This window comes from Manacus candei, unplaced genomic scaffold (genome assembly GCF_025592945.1).
Source record: "Manacus candei isolate 608988 ecotype Guabito, Panama unplaced genomic scaffold, ASM2559294v1 h1tg000048l, whole genome shotgun sequence".
Classification (NCBI taxonomy): Eukaryota; Metazoa; Chordata; class Aves; order Passeriformes; family Pipridae; genus Manacus; species Manacus candei.
In genome coordinates this window covers 3895138-3919008 of record NW_026138096.1, presented here as the reverse complement: position 1 = coordinate 3919008, position 23871 = coordinate 3895138, and the positions used below count along the sequence as shown (strand labels likewise).

General features: G+C 38.2%; 1 protein-coding gene and 1 long non-coding RNA gene across 7 annotated transcripts in view; both read left to right on the top strand.

Annotated features, from left to right (window-relative positions):
- PPP2R2C (protein phosphatase 2 regulatory subunit Bgamma) overlaps nucleotides 1-23871 on the top strand; it is a 193354-nt gene that overhangs the window by 6814 nt on the left and 162669 nt on the right. The gene's annotated exons all lie outside the window — the stretch shown is intronic.
- On the top strand, nucleotides 1789-22294 carry LOC127476040 (uncharacterized). Its single transcript, XR_007906457.1, has 4 exons — nucleotides 1789-2038; nucleotides 17110-17177; nucleotides 21395-21453; nucleotides 21565-22294. It is a non-coding gene; the product is annotated as an uncharacterized LOC127476040 (long non-coding RNA).

The following is a 23871-nucleotide window of genomic DNA, read 5'->3' as shown; positions in this document are numbered from 1 at the left end:
TTTCCTAAATCCATGCTGCCTGGGCCTGATCCCCCAGTTGTCTCATATATGCTGCATGATGTCACTCCAGACAATCTGTTCATTACCTTCCTCGGCACTGAGGTCAGGCTGACAGGCTTGTAGTTCTCCAAATTCTCCTTCCTACTGTTCTTGTAGGCATCGCATTGACAAACCTGCAGTCAACTGCGACTCCTCCATTTAGCCAGGGATGCTGATAAATGATGGAGTGTCGTGGCTAACTCTTGAGCCAGCTCCCTCAGTACCCTTGCATGGATCACATCCAGTCCCATAGACATGTGAGTGTCTGAGTGGCACAGCAGGCAGGTCCATAGCTACTTCCTCCTGGATTGCAGGGTGTCTGTTCTGCTCCTTATTCCTGTCTACCACCTCAGAGGTGTGGTTGCTCTGAGGATAACTGGTCTTCCTGTTGAAGACTGAGACAAAGACAGCATTAAATACCTCAGCCTTTTCCTCATCCATGGTGACAATGTTCCCCCCTGCCTCACATCAAATAAAGGATGGGGATGTTCCTTGGCACTGCTTTTGTTATTGATGTATTTATGAAACCACTTTTTATTATCCTTCACAGCAGTGGCCAGATTGAGTTCAAGCTGAACTTTTGTCTTCCTAATTTTCCCTCTACATGACCTAATGACATCTTTGTACTCTTCCGGAGTTGCCTGCCCCTCCTTCCAAAGGCCATAAACTCTCTTTTTTTCCCCCCCCCTGAGTTTCAGCGAAAGATCAGGCTGAAAGGTCAGCCAGGCCGATCTTCTTCCCCACCTGCTCGTGTTTTGGCACACAGGGACAGCCTGCTCCTGCACCTTTAAGATTTCCTTCTGAAAGTATGGCCAGCCTTCCTGGACCCCTCTGCTATTAAGGACTGTTTCCCAAGGGACTCTCTGAACCAGTGTTCTGGACAGGCCAAAGTCTGCCCTCTGGAAGTCCAGGGTAGAAGTTTTGTTGGCCCCCTTACTTCACAGAATCAAAAACTCATTTCTTGGTCGTTATGCCCAAGATGGCCTCTGACCACCTCGTCTTCTACCAACCCTGCTCTGCTCCTAAACAGCAGGTCTAGTGGGGCACTGCCTTCCAGTCTGCCCCTTACATAGTCAGTTTTCTGGTTTCTCTTGGTTTCCTCAGCGTTGGTTTTAGTTTCCCTTTGTCCTTTCTCTCTGCAAAGGGGGTTGTGGGTGGTCTCAGTCCACTGACTGATGCACAGTTTGGCAAAGGTGTCTGTCCTCTATGTCATTGAAAGTCTGCCATTTGCAGCAGGTGCCTGCACAGCAAACCTTAGCACTCTCTCTCTGAATATCTTACTATTTCTATGTCTACAAGGCTTACCATTTTACATGATCCTTTCAGTTCCATCCAAATAACTTCTGGCAATTTTGGTTTTGGACATTGTTGAATTATCAGAATTTCCTTGGGTGTTTCAGTTGGCCACATCCTTAAAGAGACACTTGGTATACTTACCATGAAAGATGAAATCACTCTGTTGCATGTCTGATTATGCAAGTCAAAAATCATGCTTTCAAGTTACATACTCCAGAATTTTACAGGGACATCTTTTATGTGCTCTCTTTCTCATTAAATATGCAATAATTTAATTTAGGTAATGATTTTGTCAATAATTACACTGATGAAGTAAACAGGGATTTTGTTTGGGTCCCAAATTTGCTGTTTAGACAAATTTTTTTTATTGAAGTCAGACATTCAGCTTGATTAGTGATGGACAATTTAGAGAGCATAGAATTGCCTGTTGTTCCAGCCAAGATACAGCAAAATCACCAGGTCTTCACAAAGCCTCCTCTTCCATTATAGATCAAGTTGGAAAGCTAGGGTTCCTTTGAGGAGCTAAGTTTTATATAGGGATAGAGAGTACTCATTTTCTGATCTTTCCAGTTTATAAATGTTTGCAGAAATGGCCCAAGCTGTCTTGGAGAATGTCTGAACAGCTGAATCACAGAAAAGTTTTTTCTACTGTGCAGATTTTTCTCTGTATGAGCTTTTCAAGGCTGAAAGAAATTTCAAGCAGGTAAGGTGCTTCCGTTTCAAGAATTGCAACCAAGAAGCTTATCTTGTGCAAATATGAATTCAGAAGGCATACTGCAGGCCACATAAGTGGGAAAGTGACCTGTTTTTAATATTCTTATTAATCAGTTCTTTTCTGTATAATGCAGTAAAATGCCTTTTTTTTTCTGCATAAAATGAGGAGAGGGGCCCCCTGGTGGTCTAGTGGTTAGGATGAGGCACTCTCACCGCCGCAGCCTGGGTTCGATTCCCAGTCAGGGGACTTCCCCGGGCAGATGGAGCTCGTCAGCCCTGTAAGGCCATCCATCTGAGAGAAGGTCACTCTAAACAAACCTACGTCCTGAGGACCTCGCTGCCACCGTCTGAGCTCTCTCGACCCCGGATGAACCTCAGGATTAAAGGGTGGGCTCAGTCCAGCGCACACTGTGTCTCACCTAAAAAATCCACTGCGCAGGCTGGAAGGGTAATGACCTTTCCCAAATCTTCATTTGTGATGACTGGCAATGATGATGATGATGATGATGATGATGATGGTGAAAATGAGGAGAGATTCAAAGAAGAAGTCAGTATCTTTTCTTTTGTGTCTTGGTAGTGCTTGATGAAAAAATTCCAAAATGACTTAGAAGTATTCAGATATTTCAACTGCCTTTCTCTCACAGTATGCTACTTGGATATATACTCCTTATTCAAAAGAATGGGCAGTAGCTCACATCTTTGTAAGTCTGTAATTGCCTAAAGGTATGTGACAAAACCCCCAAATAGTGAAAGGTGCTGTTTACTAGCCAGATTCTGCATCTTGCCATTTCAGTTGAATTGTCAGGGTTTGGTGATCCAGAAGAGGGAGCTGCCACATAAATTAAGTTTTCTTCAACTTAACAAAATCTCCTTTAAAACCCTGCATGGACTTGTTTGTTGTTTGTTTGTTTTGTTTTAAGGTTGACTTCAGAGATTTCATGTGATGCCTTTTTGGTCACTCAGTTCATAGTTTGCTGATTTCTAAGGACACCGTTAGAGACTTAGATCTTTAATTTCCCTCAGTTTTCAGTATTGGTTCAGTGTTTATCTTTAAACATTGTGTTTGAATACTGCCCTAAAATCTTTGGTCGGTATGATGAGTGCAGTCCCTTTTACTGAACCTGTTGGGTCTTTTTAAACATAGATGTTTGACTAGCATGCTGTAGATGTTTAATAGATATTTTCTGTAGCACGCAGGAAAGACTTTGCGGTGGCTGGCCTTCCTCAGTGCAAGTCCATGTTAGATGGGGGTGGCTTCTGGGCCATTGTAGTGTTTTTTCTGTGTAAGGGGTGGTTCTTCTGTCACAGTAAGCACATACAGCTAAATATTTTGAAAATAGCAAAATATATGAAAAAATGGCGAAACTAATGTGCACACACCCATGTGCTTTTTAATGTGCTCTCTTTTTTTTTTTCATCTCCTTAGCAGTGCAGTGCAATTTATAGTGAGTCAATATATCATTTGTGGGCTATAAAAGTAGAGAACCGTGAGGTACTTGGAGAAGGCATTAAATCACGTGCTTATTAAAACTTGTACAGATAGTGAGGAAGGAGACCAGACTTCTCTGGGCATGTTTTAAAATGCATGATTTACCTAGGTCCTGGTATTGGTTGGTGGAACTCTAGATTGCTACCTGCTGTAATGATAAATCTTTCAAAGCTATCATACCTCATTATAGTCGTTTCATATTAACAACTGATGCAGTGATGTGACTTTGTTTCCTGAGGAACTACAATAGTGAGAAGCAGGTGAGTCTTTTCAACTGAATAATATATTCCCTTTTTTTTTGTCATTAAAAGCTAAAGCGGACTCTCAATATTAGGAGGAGAGGGAATACTGTGCTGTGCTGCTTATATGTTTGTGGGGGATCACTTTTCATGTTTTGTGCAAATTTTGAGGTGCTGGGACTTGTCCAAAGAAGGGCAATGAAGGGTCTGGAGCACGAGTCTTATGGAGAGTGACTGAGGTGGACTTGTAGATATGTGTGACTTTTTCTTCCTCCAGGAGTTTTCAGAATAAGTACGTAAATAAATACTGGGGTTTTTTATATACTTAATATTTTGTACACGACTATTATAGTTCAAATATATAATACTTAAAAATATTTGTGTGTTCTTAAAACTGATGACCTATTTGTATGTTTTTAGGTCTTCCATCGAATACAATTCTTTCCAGAGTGCATACATTCCCCAGATGTTCTGGCTGCGTTTATTTGCAAGCACATTTTATAGTGGCTCATGTCACAGTGAATAGAGTTGACAGTTGGGCTGATTGCAGGAATATGCAAAATGTTAACCTCATAAATCTTTCTCCACCTACTGTATTATGTAATTTTTACAAAATATGCAGAAGTATGGTGCAAGAGACAGTTCCATTATTTTAGTTGGAACCATTTTGGTATTGCAGTTAACGATGATGTATTCAATTCAGACACAATTATATCTGGACACTAATGGGAGCTGTTGATTTGACATTCTATTCATACAGGGGGCACGTGTCATTCAAAAGTGAGTTGTAAAACTGTTTAGCACGGTTGCATTGTTAGTGATGTGGCTTTCCACTTCACACAACTACTATAACTAAATACCATATTTAGTAGAGTCTTGAAATCCTGAGACAAAAATAGCATGCAATTTCTTTGGGAGATACAAATTATATTAGTAATCCTTTTCTTTATACTCAGAATAAACTATGTTATTACTAGACCTAAAGATGCAAAGTAGAAGTGTTATTCTTGCAAGACTTGGTGGTTTCTTGTTAAATATGTCTTACTGATGAATCATCATGATCTTTCAAATTTTTAATACAGACCTGTTTTCATCAATATATGGTTTTGTCTGTTGGATAACTCATATTTTTGAAGGTTCTCTAATAAGCTCTTGTGTTAGCATTGTAAACTCTGCTTTGAAGTTGATTGTTTATTTTGGAAATACCCTGTGCTTCAGATTTTGTTTATTTGCAGGAAGCACTAACTTGCAGTCCTTCATAATGATATACAAAGTAGATAAAATAAATTTTAAAAAAGAATAATTCTTATTTTTTATGCACTACAACACAAAAAATTCAAATTGTGGGCTTTTATTCCCTTGAGATTTTTTTCATGCAGGTTTTTTGTTCCTAAACTTGGCAAGCTGTTACTTTCAGTGCATGCTGTTTCCTCTATTCTAAACCAGGACATTACAGCCATGTTTCCCTTTGACTGCTTTTCCTGGGTTTCTTAGAGTTTTTCTCCCCAAGAACATTTGCCCTAGTGGAGTGTCCACCTTTCCTAAGTGGAAGCTAAAGGGACCTTGCGAGTCTGTTGAGTGTGTTTGGTGTTGTGCATTGATGTTTCTTCAGAAAGGTGCCACCATGCCTCAGGAACTTTGACTTTATGTTGCTTTTTGATTTCTCCCTCTTCTCGTGCTCCTAATTAAATTAATTAATTAAAAATCTCACTTAAAATGTAATACCCATGTTGACCTCTGGAAGTAGCAATTGTGCATTGAAATTTATTTAAATTTAAAAATACCGCAATATTAACTTGGTATTTCCGATATCTTATCTGATGATTTTAGAGGCATAATTGTTCAGTAATAATTCCAAAAATACACAGAGGTTAGTTAAAGGACTTGACTTGGCTTTTCCCGATGATGTCAAAACATAAAATATACCAGTGGAGGAACAGTTACTAGAATATTTTGTGTCAGGGAAACTGACTTCAAAGTTTGAGCTTCTTGATTCTACCGTGAAAGAAAACACTTCTGCTAGAGGACATCTCTAGTAGCACTAAGAGGCTTTCTCTCTCTCCTATGCTGAGATGAGTCCTCTATAGCAGCTTGTGACCTAAATGTCAGCCCTCAATACTCATATGGCAGAAACCGCTTTATTTTACTGCAAGTTCATAAAGTACCCAGAGCAATGCCTGTGCTGACTGGGGCTGGGCAATACTGACTGTGACAGCCCTGTCAGACTTGCAAAGATCACTTACCTACAAAGAAGCTGCAAAGCATCTGACAAAGGTGTATATAGATATTTATATACCTCCTCTTATCAAATGCCTGAAAGAAAGCATGTGTTCAAGCCCTGTGGTTGCAAAGCTGAACAAATAAAGGAGGATTGCAACCCCCAAACTTCTAATGACCTTGTCATGTACTATTTCTATAGGTACCCTGCCACATTTGACTACCAGGTTTTATGTGGCTCTGTTTTACTTTTTGTGTATACAGGGTGACAGTAATTGGAGCTCTGTACTTCTCCAGACATGGAGCTAAGTGTTGTTTCTGTGGTAAGAATAGTTAAATATGTAACCCATCCACATAGGTTCCTTTTTCCTTTTTGTAGAGAAAACCAGCAAGTGCTTACCTATGTTAATGTAACATTTGAGTTCAGATGATAGCACAAGTCAAGAAATTCAAAGATATAGTTCCCACAGCAACCATAATTCACCCTCGTCGCTGTGAAAGCACAAAAGCCTGCACCAAATACCGTGCAGAATACTGCATATATGTAAGTGTGTGAGACACAGTTGCTAGGAGAGCCATAAATTTTAATTTCTAGAGGTATTTACATTCACATTTTATATCTTTAAGTATTTGTATTTTATTTTATTTGAACAGTGCAGTAATGAAAAACTGAGGGAAAGATGCCATTTGGATTAGTGTATCTTTTTGCTTTCGTGTAATGTGCAATTGATTATACTACTATCTCTGCCTTTCTGTTGACTTTTCCTTTATTTTTAAGTGAGTAATATTGAATGTGAAATATAATCTGGCCTGCTTCCTTGTCTGACTCTATTTTCTCTTTGTTTACCCATCTTCCCTGAACTGCCGCTATGAGGTCTACTTGTTTACCTACAAGGATAAATAAACCAGATATTTATCTGCATATAGTCATACACCTTGTGCATATGGAACTGCATCCATAGCTTAAGACTCCATTATAAAATATTCTAAAGCATATGGAATATATTTATTTTCAATATCTCATAAGATACTTTTTGTTTCTTTGTTTGCTGGCTAAGTCTGCTGATTTGGTTATGTTAGATGTGTTTAATTATTATCATAGTGACTGCAGAGATGGAAGTGTCCTTATTTTGAAAATATAATTTTTTTATTTAGAAAAATGTAAACATTTCAATTATAGTCCAGAAAATGTTTTTTAAATAATATTTACAGGATTTCCAGAAGTTGGTTGGCTGAAATATTTGTGTGATATTTCTTAGCCTTTCAGATATGGCCAGTGGAGAGAGAGACTATGATGTTTGAAGATTGGTATATTAAGTCCCATTCCCACGGGTGATTATTATATCTGTAGGCTGGATTGAGCATTCATGATTATTTAAAAAAAAAATTCCCTTTGACTGAGGCATATGCTAATACCTCATAATTTATTTGGAAAAAAAATCACAATGTAACTGTATCTCACCAGTCATTTAAAATAAAAGAAAAAAGGAAATGACACAGGATAAGAAAGGTTCATAACAAGTTTCTCCTCAGTAAACTACTAAAAAAATAATTTAGACTTCATCTAGTTTCTACCGGACTGATTTTTCTTAGCCCTCCATCACATCTGAGCCTGCTATATGAGCTCTTTATGGACTGTCTGGGCAGAGCTGGAAGGCTGATTGGATGTGAAAATGTTCTCCTTGGGAAATCTTTGGATCCTGCCCTTCCCAGATTGTTAGGCAATCTGCTTTAGGAAACCTGTTTTGACAGTGCCTGTTATCTCTGCTTGGCAGAGTCCTATAGGGACCATCACTGCCTACCTCAAAGCCAGGGTTGGGGGAAGTCACTCTGCAGCCCCCTGCCTTCCCAAAGCTTTATTATTCTGTTTCATTGCTAGTTCTGAACTGCGCACGTATTGCTGTACATGTGTCTAAAATAAAGTTGTTAGTTCATAGGAAATGCAGGTTTCCTTGTCTAAAAATTTATAATATGAAGTTTGAACTCCATCTGAAAATTAAAACATTCCCAGTGGCTCAAAAGATTAGTTAAATTCTGGCTGCCATCTGAACAAGAGTTGGTCTGGTCTTTCCACCGGGATTTTACTGTGTCTGTATTCTATGAAATGAGGAAGGGGACTGGGAATTGAGAGTCATGGCAGTTCTTCAAGGAGCAGGTAGTGTGCTGGAGTTTGAGTAGAATCGTGGACAGAACTTGATTCATAAGGGTCTGTCCTGCTGAAACAAGGAAGTGAATACTTAGGATATAGATTTTGTGAAAGAACTGTGTTGTGGTCAAAAGCTTCCATCAATATCCTGACAACATTTCTTTTTTCAGTGTATCTAACTAATATTTTGGGGCTTCCCTGAAGCGAATAGTTACGAGAGTGTTTTTGTTTTCTTCTGTCTATTCTCTTACATGTTATAGTTGTGATGTTATTATTTGAACTGAAATAAAGAAGGGCAAACATCAGTTGTAAGTAACTACTGCATAGGGATGATTAGAGATAACTGGAAAACAGCAAAACATTCCACTTGGAATTGTCCTATTGCTAGTAAATAGTAAAACATGAAAAGACACAGGGTCTAGAAAACAGTACGTTTACATTCATGTTCATTACGAGTTTATTAATAACCGTCACTGGGTGATTTGATGCAGTTATTTTATACAATTAATCCCTCTGTGTATAGGCCCAGGGAAGAGAAATGTACAGTTGATAGTGCCAGGGATTGCCAGTGATCTTGGAGACCTCGTTTTGTTTTGAGGTGATGGGGGTCCTGTGGGAGAAAATGGCTGTATGGGAAACTGCTTTCTGTGTAGTGGTAAAAGTGCCTGGTGTTGTGAACAAGGTCATAGTTTGGACACTTCCTGCCATCGGAGGATAAAGTTGGTGTAACTTACTAGTGCAAGTATTTTGCCTCAAGCATGTATCTTTCTCTACATCCCCCGAGGTCCAGATTTCCTAATGGAACATAGGACTTTGATGAAAGTGGATGGCTATGTCACCTCACAGTTCTCAGTGGAGAAGAAAATTTCCTTGGTGGGATTAAAACCATCTGCTTGTGTCTTGGGCTGTTAGGTATGAGATAGGATTTGACTTCAATTTGTTAGTCACTGTTAGAAAACGGAGGGTTGGTTTGTAGAATACAGTGTCACATCTGTTAAAGATTTTGTTGTTTCTCTTCATTTCAACATAGGTATTTTCATCAGTTACAATGAGCTGGGGAAGATTTAATTTTTTTTCCATTTTTTCAGTTAATTTTTTCAGAATTTAGAGTATTTCACGTTTATTGTCAATCATTTGTTCTGTCATCCAGTCAAAATTACCACAAAGATGATTGAATTATATTTCTTAACTGTGAGAGAAGTTTTGTAGTAGAGTTGGTAGTGCTCTGTTATTGAAGACAATACACTTTGTTTTGCAGGATTGTATTTCCAGTTTTCAACTTTGACCAGCTGCTAACCATTGAGGCTAACAATATTTTTTTTTTCTTGGGTTGACCTCAGCCTGATTTTTCACAGAAAATTATAGTCAAAACTACCAACTTAGCTTTGACCAGAAACCTCACAAGAAAATGCCTGGTATTCTTTTGTGTGTTAAAAAAAGAAAAAAATTCCATCAACCTTTCTTTGAAAAAGCTGTAGTACGTGCATGCTTTGAAGGAGGAACTTCAATTTGACAAGGTGAATATAATCAATTTGACTATATTCAAGAGTGTCTTTCACTATCCCTGTGAATACCCACTCTGCTTGACCAATTTGTAAACCTCTGAAAAATGACATTTCAAATAATCTCATTCAAGTGTTGGTAGAAGTGGCTAGATAGGCTTTTTTTTTTTTTTTAATACCTTTTCTGTCAGTTTGGCATACAGGGAATATTTCCTGATGCAGAACCAAACTGAACTTTCTCTAATTGCAATTCTGGTGTGATTTAGATCAGAGATGTTTTTTGGTATTCTCTCTTTTGAATGGGATCAGAGCTCTCTGCTGGAAGGGGGCAGAGTAAAGGAAGAATCACTGTTTGATTTGACATAGAGCAGGAACTGGCTGGCAAGAGTACCTTGAAAAAGGATACTGGGGGAGAAGGAATGGACTGGCACTGTGGAGCTCAGGTGGAAAGAAATCAAAACTCTGAATGTATGGAGGAGATTTGTAGTACCTGGTCGTTGTGATTATGTGCTGGAGCTTCCTGAACAGAGACTGGAAATGGGTTGAAAGCAATGGAAGAGGCATTACTGGAAGGGGAGGAGAAACTCTGATATCAGTCTCCTGCAGAGCCTAGAGTGCAACACAAGCTTACTTGAGTACTGCATCCCCTCTGGTGCTAGAAGTCTGCATGGCATCGTTGCTGACATGAGAAGTGAAGCAGTACTCAAGTAAGTAAGTATGTTCTTGGTATGTACTTTTGGCCGAGTTCTTCCTTAAGAGCACAGACTGGTATGTTTTATAGCTAAGTGACCTCCTTGGTTCAAGTGGCAGAGAATTTTCCAGTAGACCTTATGATTGCAAAGTTGCAGGTGATCTGTGAAGGGATTAAGTTTCCTGTTATCTAATAGAATGTGTTTCCTTTTTTAAGAACTTGGAAATTTTATACCTTTGAATACTTTCTAAAGAACACTTCAGAATTGCCATATCAAGTGTGCAATTGCCTGTGCAGCCTAATTTAAACACCTGACGTGTATGCGTTGTAGTATATTAATTATGAGATGAGTGCTGTTTTAATTTTCACCTTCTTGAGCAGACGAATCAGAGTAGTGAAATGCAGAAGACTGTTCTGTAGAAGCCCTGTCTGATCTATTGCAAAAATTGGAAGATGCCATTAGCATTTTGGAGAGTTGGAATCTCTTTCCCTGTAGTGAGGTTTCTGTGCAAGGTGAGAAGCAGTGCACATTAAAATGTGCAGTAGAACTTCTGCAGACTTCAGTAGGAGCATAAATCTGGCTTTTCATATAAATTCTTGCTGATCAGATGATGGCTGTTTTTCCATAGGGAACAGTTGTAAAGTATTGCTTGAAACTGTGAAGTAGTAGCTGCTGTCTTTGTACCCCTCTATCGGGTGGGATTTGGGGATATAGAACATAGATACCTCTCCTTTCTGAAAATACTGAAATATCTGTTAAATCACAGCTTTTCAAATCCTCCCAGAGGAGATTTGCTTAGGATTTTTTTTTAATACATGTAGTAGATGACAAGTAATAAAATCAGAAAGGTTATTGTTGTATTTTTATGGTTGAGTCTGTCATATCATATTTTCAGGCTTGTCAGTGGACAGTCAACACTACCTGAAGTCTCAGAGGTCAACATCTGAACACTGTGGAATGGCTGTTTGTGCTGCTGATTGTAGAGAGGGGACTGAGGTTGCATTATGATGATTTACGTTATTCAAACGGGAATTCTGATTGCTGCAGCTCAGATGACTTAAAACATGACAGGCATGTCATGTGTTTAATTATTAGATGTGCTGATAGAAAAAGAGCTGGGGTGGCACAAATGTAACACAGCACAGCCAGTTCTCAGTGCAGGCCATTCTTGCTCTTACCAAACTGTTGTGCTGGCCCACTGGGTCCCTTTGCCAGCCTGTTCTGATGCAGTTGCTCAGCTAATGGGAGATTTTTCTCTGTCTGTTTTTCTCAGATCGGGTGCAGTGATCTGGCTTTTAGCAAAGTAACAATATGTCATGTATAGAGGGAAAATCTTACTGGTAGATGGTGAGTATGGGGTAAAGTTTAAGATATGTGTCCTTGAAATACTGGGAAAATACAGCAAAAGATGTGCAGGATTTAAACTGGTTATTATCCCAGTGCTGTAAATATACACAGATAATTAAAATGGCATTTTTACAAAGTCTTGAGCAGCAAAGAGTTTGATCTTCTATACGTATCTTTTGATACTGCATTTGGATTTTGTTCATATGTACTGTTTAGTTTTTGTATTCCTCAGGGCATTTTTTTTCTGAATTGTATAAATATTTGTTTAGAATCTTAGGCTTTATTTTTCTTTCTCTATCTTCTTCATTCTTTATGATGGTTAGAACTGTGCCTGTAGCTCCTTCTTTTTTCCATGTTGGCATGTAGAGGATGTTACATTTTCTCGAGTGCTTCATTCTGCTCAACAGTCAACATGGTTTCTTTTCTTTATTCAAAGAGCTGTGGAAGTACAATTTCAATGGTACAGGCTATCACAGGTCTTGTGATATGTACAGAAGATGGAAACTGCTGACCTAAGGCTGCAATTATTATACATTTCCACTGGATATAAAAATATTTAAACTTTTCTTGAATTCATGATTTTTTGCATGAAGATAGGGTGATTAGAAACATTTATAAAGAGTGCAGGTAGCACACGTTGAAAATTCATCCAGCTCTGTGAAATCCTGTCAGTCTTTGGATCCTGTTAGAGACAGAGTTTAGTTCTTGTCAAACAATGATGGCTGTTCCCAGTTGAGCTGGGCTTTGTGCACGTAGACCTTCAGGGGTGAAAAGCAGCTGTGCTTTTCCACCCCCCCAATCACCTCCAGCGGCTCAGTATGATTCAAATTCCTGATGGAATCGTGTGCAGAGAAGTCTAGTATAATTGTAACTTTAATGAGCACTATTCTGACATTATTTAAAATTTTTCTTTCAGCACGATACTGTGTAAATATGCAGACTAGATTTTATGCAAAGACTTGGGGCTTAAGTCTCCAAACATTTCTGAGTGCACTGGATTTCAAGGACAATTGTCTGCTTTCACTATTATAGTATTTTAAATATTAGGAACAACCTTTAATAGATTAAAAAAAATAACTGGTTTTAAAAAGAAATAACACGTGGGGAATTTCGGCTGGACCAAGCCCCTGAGGTGGAGCGAGAGGGTGGCTGAGAATGGAGGCCCTGGTCCTGACAATGTACTGATGCATCCTGAGAGAGCAGAGGAGCAGCAGGAGAGAACTGTCCCGTGGGAACGGGGAACACTGTCTCATGAGAACGAGGACTTGTTTTGAACAGAGTGACTGAGAAAAATATAAACATCAAAGGAAAACAGGGACAGGTGCACAGAAATGTTGTGAGAAAGTAGAACTGAGAAGGTCCAACTAAAATCTACCTATTAGCTGTGAGAATTGTAGTTTGTGTGTTTAAGTTGACCTATCTGTGTGGTATACATGTACCAAAAGAACTGTATTTAAGAGGCTGTAAATTGCAGCTTGTGGCTGCTGTTGCTTCATTATTCTTTCCAATAAACTCTCTTGATGAATATTATATGTCGTAGTCCGTCCCAACAACGACAAACACAGCCCTTTGTTATTTTGAAATAACAAATTTTTACAACTTTTTCTATATGTACTCTGCACCTCTGCACCTGTACTATGTTTTGTTTGTTTAAAGAAGTGGCATTCACCTTCAAGTGGCATTCTTGATTTTACACAGGATAAAAGGAAGTGTTTGCCTTTCTTGCTGGTAAGAAGAAGAAGAATAATGTGAACTCTTTGTTCCTTAGGGAAAACTTGAGCCATGACTATCCTGAAGAGTCCTTTAGGTCTGCTTATTTGTTGTGCTCACTGTGCCTTGCCTCGGTGCTGAAATGTCTGACAGAATCATCAGAGATCAGGCAGATGAAAATGTCAACAAAAACCCCAGCCCTTTGTGGTTCTGTACATTTGTTGACATATAAAAAGCAAAATAGTTTCTCTCTCAGGGCTAACAGTCTTTATAGCAATAATTATAATTCTCTCTGTAAGCATTATCCAAGTCTTAGATTAATTTGTAAAATGTTTTTTGTTGCTCTTTTCTGGTCCTTTTATATAGTATAGTAATCTTCTGTGGATAAACATGTCACAGAATATATATTTAATTGTACAGTCTGGGGGTTTTTTCCTCTTATTCTGTCGTTTGTTGCTTGACTAGACATGCAGTATTTTACTGCATTGATTGCAGTTTTTCCATAGGGATATTCATGGGTAAAATTTAGAAAATATGTTGTAATTGTAGATCAAATGTAGAGTATGAGAAACATAGATGCAGATGTTACAGTTTTGTTTGTGTGTAATTTAGATTTCGTATATACACTTTAGTACCTAGGGGAGATGGGTATAAAATTAAAGAGTTGGAAACATTGTACTGAGTGTAATTGCACATTGTCACTACTTGGAAGTTAATGTTTTTTTAGACAAGTTTGAAAAAACAGTGTGAAATTGATAGTAACTCTCTCTTGAAGGGAGGCATTGAATAACTTTCAGGAAAATAAAAAAAAAATCAAACCCACACTGTTGTTGCCATTCTGTGCCAGAGGAAGTACACAGTTAGGAAGTACTCTGGTTTTTCTGTATAAAGTGTTGCTGACATTTTTAGGGTATGTGCAGTGAGTGACCTTTGGTAAATTATAAACTATAGCTGAACTATTTTCATGAAAGTTGATGTACCTTTGATCTATTTGATCTCTAATACTAAGATGCTATTAAGATAATTAAAAATACTTAATATTTGAAATATTTATTCTTTTTGTTTTGTGATTTAATGTATGAAAACTTTTGTTGTCAAAAGTTGTCACTTGTTGCTTTGATGTCATAGCACTAAGCATTCAGAGAGACATGGATGATCAGAAAACAGAGGTGACTAACAATTTAGTCTGGCCTGTTTCATAGCACAAGCTGTGGATTTCCTCACAGTGATTGCAGCATTAGATGAGCAATTTTCAGCAGAGCTAGGAAATAATTATCTTTCTGTGAAGATGGCTTTTAGGCCTTAAACACCTTTTTTCATTCTACTTTCAGTAGGAAATAGGGATCTTAATTTTCTGAGGAGGCCTCTGTGGGGAACAGTAGTCCTCATGCAAGTTTTAAGTACCCTAATGAGCAAACTGTTGTTGGCTTTATTGGGAATTTGCTTGAGTAAAAACGGAAAGGATTTGGCTCATTTACTTTCAAATGCCTAGATGTATAGACATTTTACTGTATTAAGATGCTTTGTGATATTTCACTTGACTTTTATCCTTTCTTTATATTCTGTGTACATCTGTTCAGTGTAATTGCACATCCTATATGGTTAACTGAGCCTGATGAAACACCTGTTGCTCACATTCAATGGCCTTTATTTGAATGAACAGTTTTCATCCATAAAAGGAAAAATCCAGTTCTGTGCTTCGTAAATTAAGGATACCATGGCATTTTGAAATCCCTTCTTAAAAATTTCTTCTGCTGTAGTACCAACTGGTATAGTGTGTAACTAGTGCTGGACAGTCCCCATATGCCACACTCTGTTTCTACTTATTGCACACCACATCTTTGTGGACACAGCTTGGCTGCATTATGATTGCCTGCTCTTCTTTGTCCCATTGCTCTTTTCTTATGTGCTTAAAAAGTTAAATATGTAACTCAAACAACTGTGTTGTGATCGTGAAGTTTATTTTAAATGTTGTTCTAGTAAAACCTAAAAAAAAATGGGTTTTAGTTCTACAGGTATTGAGTTGAAGTTTGGAACACGTGTTGAAGACTGTGGGGAAAATTTCATGTGATTTTTGAATACATTTGAGGCCAATTTGTAAAAACCTAGGTTGTAGATCGTACATGTTTATTTGGAAATTATGTCTGATCTTGATGAATGAATTATGAAGCTGCAAATCATCATTTTCCAAGAAAAGGCCAAACAACCCTGGTGCCTCTGCCAGGTATCTCTGATTATCAGCTGCAATCATCATGTCTTTACTAGGAAGGTCATAAAACTCTTTTTTTTTCAGACTTTTGCCCACAGCCTGTTAGTCCTGATTTATTTATTTTTTCTGTTATAAATGAACTTCAGACATTAAATGAAAGAGAGATTTAATTACTGTGCACTGAAGCCCTTTGCACTTGCCTTAGAGCAACTTCCTAAGGTATGGGGGGGTTCTTATTTCATGGAAAATGCCTTTACCAACCAGTCTCATCTCTACTGCAGAAGCCTATCACCTCTGGTTCCAATTCCATGCATTAATATAAAAATCTGAGAAATACCACATGAATGCAACATCTGTCAGGATTTATCAAAGTCTTACTAGTCTAGCTGATATTAAAGCCACATGATGATTTTAGACTTGCCCATAGTGGGCCAGTCGGGCATTAGGAGAGAGCTGTGCTGTTTTCCTCATACTAACCACTTCAAGGCATTAGGTATTAATCATCAGACTCCTAAATGATTTATTTCAAAATTAACAGCTTAAAGGATGTGTGCTTAGAGAAGCCCAAAGCTTCCTGTTGTGTTTCTGTAACTGTTTGGTGGTTTGTATTTAGAGCTTACAGTTCTGTATTTGAATTTTAGAATCTGAGAATCAAGATGTTCCTAAAGTAGCGTTGACTGTATTTTCCTGGCCTAATCCATCAGTGCTGAGATAACTGAATCATGTGCTTAAATTAGCTGTTCTAAAACAAGAAAAAAAAGCCTTCTACAATCTGACAGGATTCATATTGCTCTTTCTTAACTGTGTTAAAAGGAGAAATTATACTAACCTGTTTTTTATAGTTCAGTCTAGCTACTTTACGTTTCTACTCAGAAACCAATGAATAAATTACGTGTTACATATGTGTTAATCTAACCAGATCCTCAAGGAAGAATAAGTAGAGCAGCTGTTATTTTTACAGCTGTAGCTCATAATTTGAGTGCTTTCCATTTAGCTAAGTATTTAAATGCTGTCTATTTAAATATAGTGCAGGATTTAGACTTCTAATAAGTGTATTGATACAATACATCAAGCCTCTTTGCTTTTTCTGAAGCCCTAATTTTATGTCAGAAACTAGCTGTTAAACTAGTTTAAAATTAACTTGTACCATGATCCCTTTGGAGAGAGCTTATGTCTTAAAATGTTTTTGCAATGCCTAGCCTATTTAAGTTGTCAAGTTGAAGCTGTAAGTTTCTCTCTCAGAACAAGTATTAAATAAAAATGTTAAACTATGGTTTATATGAAGATCTCCAGTCCAAGGGTGTGGCTTCACTGAATTCTCAAGACCTTTGTTCACTGGGGTGAATCTCTAGTTGTTAAAGAATTGACCTCATAGATATTAAGTTATTCTCCACAAGTCATGGATAAGTTTAGATAGTAGAGCACTTGCTTTGCATTAGAAAATAATTGTGTTGATAATTTCTTTCACATAAAGATTTTGGTGTTCTGGCTAGGTTTTTTTGTTTCAAGGTTTAGATGGAGACCCTGCTAATGGCTGTTTATGAAGAAAATGAAATAATCTATATATACCACATATGGTAAGTACTTACTGTTTTATTCAGATTATTTGATTAAAATATTGCTGTTATTTTTATTTGATATTTCATTTATCACAAGCGAAATTTGTTGTAAATTACATATGAAAACTCACTTTCTAGCTGTGTCCTCTCACAGATACTGCTTTTTTGGTAGTACATTCAAGGTTTTAAAGGAACTATCAGCAACTCTTCATGGTAGAGATAAAATGCTTCTGTGTGTTGGAACAGAAAAGAACACATTTAGAAACAATTATGGCAAAGTAAAAATTTTTTCTTAAGTCAAAGGAGAGAAAAAATCCATTATCCCAGAGATGAAGTGGCCTGACATATTAGGACACTAGAGAGATTTCTGTTTCAGTTTGGCAGCTGGTGGCATTATAGTTCTGTTAAATAGTCAAAGAAAGGCTGGTAGCTATAAATAAAATCTTATTTGCTAGCAAATATGTTACTGAAGTACAAATGTTCTTTTTAATGTGTTTATTGGGTACTCCTCTGTTCAATTGAATATGTCATTTAAATATAATCAGTAGTCATTCTGTGGGAACTCTTTAGGTAATCAAAATGAAATATTACTTTGAAAGGTGAGGATTTAGAACTAGGAAAGAGGGAGAAGGCCCTAAAATTTCCTGTGGTTTCTGGTAATCAAACAGGTAGCACGAGCAATTTGTTGATGAGTGATGCCCTAAATAACTTTATGCCCAATTAGGTATCACCTTATCAACAAAGGGAGGAGCTGTAGTTCGTTTCAGAGGGTTGGTACTGCACTCTGAATATCTGTAGAAGATACTTCTATGTTGGGCCTGGGAGTCCGTAGCCCCTGAAGAACTTCACTGCTGGTAAGATTCTGTCTGGGACTTGCAGTGCAGCACCATAAAATCAACTTTGTTGGCTGCAAACGCTGTGTTCCACCTGCTTCACTGGGCTGGGGGAAGCTGCCATTATCAGCTGCACTGTGGATGAGGAGGGTGAGCGGAATGTGGTCTTCCCTTTGCTGTTCTATCTCACACTGTGCATGCAATAATGTCCCCTCATATCCTGGCTGCCTGTAAAGTAGTTATTAAGGACAGACATGCCTGTTGCTGGAAGTCCTAGATTTTTTTCTAGTTAGTTGTGGGAAAAAAATCTGTTGTTTTGCATAGCTGTGTAGCTGTGCTTCAGTCCTTTGGAGTGGTGACAGTTTCTGTGCCCTTCAGTGACCCTGGAGCCCTTGGCTGCTTCTTGGCTGCCCACTTTGTTTGATTGAGCCTTGTTTGATTGAGCTGCTGTACCGAGAGCCTCATGGCTTATAAACATCAAAACATGTGAAGGATAGTTCAATGGATGAGAAAAATGAAGCTTGTTGAAAATATGCCACAGTTTCTCCCTGTGTCTGCATTGGTCCCTGATTAGATCTTTGAGGTTATGAGGCCTTGTTCCACCTAGGGACTCTAAACTGAGGTACCATCTAAGAAGGTTTCTGCATCAGCTCTTGCCTCTGTCATATGGATTGGACCTTGTAGCTGTTACTTAGGTGCTCTAAAGCTATTTGGCCATACTGGGGAGCAGGATTAGGATAACAGGATGAGACTCCTGTATTCTCATTTTGCCTCTGATTTATTGCTATGCTTTGGTCAGAAATGTATTTTGCTGCAGCCATGGTTGCATTCCTACAAGCTTTATTTCTGGTGGGTTTTGCATTTCTTTGATTTCAGTGGGAATTAAAGTGTAATGAGATTTTAATTTTTTTTTTTTAAAGCACTCGAAAGACCTATCACTGTCTTTTTGGCACCAAAGTTCAAAAACATAACAAAACTGTTAAAAATGGTATCTCTTAGTACTAAGCCATCAGAAGTTACTGTTCTTTTGGTGTGATTGTAGGAAGTGATTTTCATTATTCCACAATATGCCTTGGCAGTTTACAGTGTTTACTGTACCACTGTGTTTGTAGTGTTCCATGGTAAAGTCCAGTGGAACCTGGGACCTTAAGAATCCATCGGCCTGATGAATGCTGAGGTTCACAGCACTAGCACAAGGTTTTCAATGAAGACTTGGTTTGTGGGTCAGAGGATAGAAAGTTGATTCCTTTTTGGTTTGCTTTGAGGGGAAAAAGGTCTGTTTTTAATCAGATTTGGATGTAGGTTTCTGTAGGACTGCTGTTCACAGCTGCCTCAGAGTTTGTAAGATGTTCATAGAATCAGAAATCTCATCTTTATTTGGAATATCGAGTTAGTTTGACTTTTTGGAAGCAGATGTTTTCACTATTGTCTGTGTTTTATTTCCTCACAGAAATCATGATGTGTGTTTGTTTGCTTTTATTCATTTAGTCCAGTGTGAGATTTTAAAAACAAATGTTTCTTTAGGAAACTGAAAATATAGCAATAACTATATAACAGTGTTAAAAACTTTATCCAGCTTAGTAACTTAGAAAAATACAAAGTAGTGGGAAATATAAAATCAAACTTTAAATCCAAATGGAAAATAAGTTTCATCTCCAAAATAGTTTCTTCTTTGTAGAATTTAATTCTGAGCTATAGCAGATATATATCTTGCTTTGAAGGTAAAAAGAAGATTATGTAATCATTTAGATTAGAAAAGACCCCTTAGATCATAGAGTCTAACCATTTACACTTCCAAGTCCACCATTAAACCATGTCCCAAAGCACCACATCTACATGTCTTTTAAATTCCTCCAGGGTTGGTGACTCAACCACTTCCCTGGGCAGACTTTTCCAGTCCTTGATAACCCTTTCAGTGAAGAAATTTTTCCTAATATAATCCAGTATTACTGATTTTCTTGCTCCTACGTTCTCCAGTTTATAGAAGTAGTATAGGAGTTTTTGCAGGATTTTGACTGTTTAATTGAGAGTTTAAATTATCTTTATATAGATTTAAATAATAATCAGGAGAATACGAGGTCAATACCATGCTCAATAGATAAGGCTTATGATTTCATTAATATTTATAAATTAATACTGTGCTCAATAAGAAATGCCTTCATAATTGGACTGTAGGAAGATTAAGTAACTAAATATGATAGGGTAATTTTAGAAAGTAACTGTCAAGCTAAAGGAACAGTGTTGTCAGCTGTGGTGCTCACCATTCTGTTCAAGATGTGTGAAACAACTGTTGCAGGACTATTTTGGGGGAAGGGATGAGGCCTCTTCCAGGGTTCAGTTTAGGTAAGAACAGAGACAAGTAAGTATATAGTACATAAGTTCTTATACATGTGATATCTTGGCAACCATGGGAAGTTAAGATAATTTCAGGTAATCTCATGTTTTCATGTAGCATGAGAATATTTTATGATTTCTCACTTAAAAAAGAAAAAAGGCAGAATTGTTATTTTTCTCTCTAAACACAATAAAAGCACCTTTTATTCTTAAAAAGTTTTTGCTTGTTTTTCCCTATATAAAGAATACCTACATTTTCCAGTCACAGACAACTGCATAAGTCTTGAAAACAGTTTCTCTTGAAACCAGGGGAGAGAGTAAGAGAGCAAATATCACCTGATGTGACAAAGGATCTAGAAAAGACACTGTAAAGAGGTGCTTCAGATGCTTTGATGGGGAGGGTACAAGATGACCTCAACAGATTAAAGGAACAGTACTTTCCCCCTCATTTCCCCAGATCTTTCTGGCTGTGGCTCTAGCTTGCTTGCTTGTCCTTTACAGCACCAACACAGGGCACTAAGCAATTCAACAGGATAAAATTATCAGAGTTTATGAGCAGTTAAAGTCTACTGGAAACATGTTTCTTCAGTCTTGCCGTGATTGATGAGACAGTCTGGGTATCTCTGGTTGTAATTTACAGAGAATAACAAACTTGAAACTGTTTCAAAATGACTTACTCACACTGATACACAGCTGTAATTGGAGCAAGTAAATTGCATGTTTCAAATAGCCCAAGAATATTTCTTTAAAGGGTATGTCTAGCTTCAAGAATGGAGAGTCAGTGTAAGACAAACAGGGAGTACACTGGGATTATGAGATAAATCATTTATTGTACTTCAGTTCTGCAGTATCTTTGGTTATTTGACTTTCTGGTTTAGTCTCGGGAAGGGTAGTTTGAAGGGATATTCACATTACATAGTCAGCGTCTCACATGAAGCGTGCTGGTATGTGCAGCAGCTTTTTGTGTAAAGATTGAGACAAAAAAGACGTTGAGTCTTTTCTTGCTGTCTGTCACTGAGTTCTCTCCCCTGTCTGTCACCCACACATTTTCTGAACTTCCTTTTACAGCCGTCATGCCCATGGCTTCCCTACATTCCCAAAATGTCCCTCCCTAGGCCTGTCTTCAGGTGAGTTCTGGCCTCTCTGATTTTGTCCTGAAGTTTCTGAACAGTTCTTTTGTACTCTGTCTTTTTTTGCCTGTCCTGGTTTTCATCTCCCTTTTTCTTTCTAAATTTTAGCTCATCAAAAAGCTTCTTCCTAAGCCAAGTGGGCCTCCTGCCGAAACTCCTAGTCTTTACATAGTGCCTTCTTCCTGCCTGAATTCTCAGACATCAAGAAGCTCTCCTGGGAACACTTCGACCTTATGCCTGTTCCCCTGGGATTTTACCCTGCTGTTCTCTTTAATAAACGTAAATCTGCACTTGCAAAATCCCTCCTCACTCTGCTGATTACCTTTTCAGCCTTTCTCCATGTCCTCAGCTCAGTCATCTTGAGGTCACTGCAACCCAGGCCACTGGACAAGGACCACCAGCCAGTTCATGCCTGTTTGTGAGCAGCAGCAGTGTTACTGCTGGTGAGCCCCTTCAGTGGCTGTGTTAGGAAATGGTCACCAATGCAGTGCCATAATTTGCATTGCCAGTCTAGTGCTGTGCTGTCCTCTCAGCAGATGTCCAGGTTCCTTGATCAGGAAGTCTGTAGGACACCCTTGCCCACAGCAGTAAAAGGTTTTTCTCTTTTGCCTCAGGGCCTTGGTCTCTATTTCCTAAAAAATCCCCAAAACAGTTTAAAGCCACCTCACTGGATTTAGCCTGTTTGCAAAGATGTTCTTCCTGGTCCAGATCAGGTGGGTTCTGCCTCTCCCCAGCAGTGGTTCCTCTCATCAGACAAGATGCTGTGATTTAGGAAACCAAATCCTTGCTGGTGACGCTGGCTCTGAACGCTGCAGGTGGCCCATGGATGTATTTGCTGCTACTTGTGTCTCATTAAATGTAAAACAGCACGGGGACATCAGAGATTTGGGTACATGGTGCTAGACTGAAACTGCAGGGAGAGCAGAGTCCTGTAGGAGAACAGAGTCATTTTAGCCTGCTTTGGGGTTGTTTTCATTTTCCTCAGTTGTGCTGTTTTGAGGAGACACTGCTTGTAGTATCTAAACTAATTTGTTTGTCTCTGCAGAGCATTGTACTGTGAGTAGAATATGCCTTTAGTCAGATCTTCAGCAGAAAGGAGACCAGTTTATTATCTGTATACATCTTCTATCTGATTTCCTTTCCTGAGTTTGGCCTGTGGAACTGAATCTCAGGCTCTTCCTGTCTCTTTCATAGTTATGAGCATCATCTGGCTGTGTTTTCTGGGAAATTACAGGTTTTCTTTTAGGGCTGCTGCCAGGCTGTAGCATGCAGAGACTGCATGTTTCTCTGTCAGAAGTGGAAAGCCCTGTTTACATTCAACACTTTACTCAACAATAGTAACTGGACTGGAATATCATTCAAATGAGTTCAGAGGATAAATTTCTGGAGAATTTACCTCGTTGCTTCTGTGTGGTGCCTAGCACATAAGGCTCTCATCTATCACAGGAGTCTCTAGGCACTGGTAAAGTACCAGTGCTAAAAGTCACCATTACACAGGATGGATTTTAGGTGTTCTGGCTTTTACTTTACTCACTGGAGTGGTCAGCAGTGTCCTGGAGGCCTCTCGAAGCCTTTCAGAACCTCCCCTGTGTAAGACAGTGCAGATTCTAGAATCAGAGGATGGATGGCTTTTGGGTTGAGATCTAAAGATGTTTTCCTGGTTATGAATTGAAAGTTCAGCCTGGCTGCTTTAAATATTTTATAACAACATACAATCCAGTAAAATTATTTGATAGCTTGGCAATGTGGTAGATTCAGCCTGCACTGTTATGAAGGTGAGAAAACCTGCACCAATAAGACGGTGATCAAATTATCCTTATCTACTTGAAACCTGTTCCCTCACAGGTGGAAAATATCATAAATTTTTAACTTCTGTTGAAGATTGCTTGCATAATCTATTATTGTCTGTATGAAAAGCTTTTTGAAACTACTTGCAAGGCAATATATTAATTCATAATACTTATAGGACTACCAACTAATAGCTTCATGACCTTGAGGATGAAGATAGAAAAATGAATTTTACAATAACAGATTTTTTATTTATTAATATGAAAATAAAATGGTTTGCGGAATTTATGGATAAAAGAAGTTGACATAGGAATTTAAAAATGTGAGATGATATTTTAGCAGACATACTTGGTTTCAAAAAATAGCATGATTAAAGAAGATAGGGTCAACCACAGTTCCTTAAAAAGAGAAAAAAAAAAAAAGAAAAAAAGTCTTTGAATCAGTGTTGCTGAGGACGAGTTTTGGTTTTGGAAAATGGAGCTAAATGTGATCTTAGGGCATAAATTAGAAAAAATGAGGGAATCTACAGTAAGTAGCTTCAGTAGAACTGGATGACCGAGCTGACACAGAGATCATAAAAATGAATCCGAACATATCTAATCTGAGTCAGTTTTAATGGCAAAACAA